Source organism: Pelobates fuscus, chromosome 1, assembly GCF_036172605.1.
Source record: "Pelobates fuscus isolate aPelFus1 chromosome 1, aPelFus1.pri, whole genome shotgun sequence".
NCBI classification, from domain to species: domain Eukaryota; kingdom Metazoa; phylum Chordata; class Amphibia; order Anura; family Pelobatidae; genus Pelobates; species Pelobates fuscus.
Genome location: NC_086317.1, coordinates 135,115,665 through 135,116,812, shown reverse-complemented (window position 1 = coordinate 135,116,812; position 1,148 = coordinate 135,115,665).

Below are 1,148 nucleotides of genomic sequence, written 5' to 3'. Positions count from 1 at the left end.
CTGTACTCGAGCATGCGCGAGAGTACAGCATTGAGGTCTATGGGAGAACCAGTGAGACCGCAGGATCCTGAATAGATACAGCCAATTCCTTATTGGGATTCACTCTTTGACTCCGCCCTGAGTCTAAGAATGTCAGGCGGAGAAGAAATACAGAGACAGTGAAATCCCAACACAGTCAAATGAGTATTTCATACAGATTCTTTTCTCTTTTTTTTTTTATTATTTTTCGGGGAGAGAAGCTAATTTGTGATTTTAACACTATAGAGTCAGGAATACATGTTTGTGTTCCTTTAATAGAACTATTTTGGTGCCAGAAGTGCTTTGGCACTCTTACCCCCAGGTAAGTAGTGAAATGGTTTGACAACTTAACTGGGGTCTGCTGGGCACTGGTAATCATAGAGTCACCATAGCCAGAAGCTCTATGCCCGAGCTAGCCTGGCAGTGTGAGTGATTACTAAGTGTGACCAGTTGCCTGGGGCATGTTCCAGTCATTGGATTCCTGCTAAAATGACATTCAGGCTCAATTTAAGAACTACTGTCATTACACAGACCTTGATTTAATATTTATTTTTTTATGGATAACCTCTTAATATAAATAAATATATGTATATATATATATATATATATATATATATATATATATATATATATGTTTTCTAAATATTAAAATGTCAAACAATATATCGTGTATGTGTGTGTGTGTGTGTGTGTATATATATATTATTATATCTCGATCTGAAAATAGTTTTTGAAACATTAAATAATTTTTAAAGGTTTATCCAAAACGAATAAATCATTTGAAAAACTTATCTAAGAATATTAAATTGCGGCCATAATATATAGATATATGATATGTATTCTCTTTAGATTGTTAAAGGTACAGCAATGTCTGGTTGAGCTGAGAGAACTTAAAGGAACACTATAGTCACCTAAATTACTTTAGCTAAATAAAGCAGCTTTAGTGTATAGATCATTCCCCTGCAATTTCACTGCTCAATTCACTGTCATTTAGGAGTTAAATCACTTTGTTTCTGTTTATGCAGCCCTAGCCACACCTCCCCTGGCTATGATTGACAGAGCCTGCATGAAAAAAAAAAACTGGTTTCACTTTCAAACAGATGTAATTTACCTTAATAAATTGTATCTCA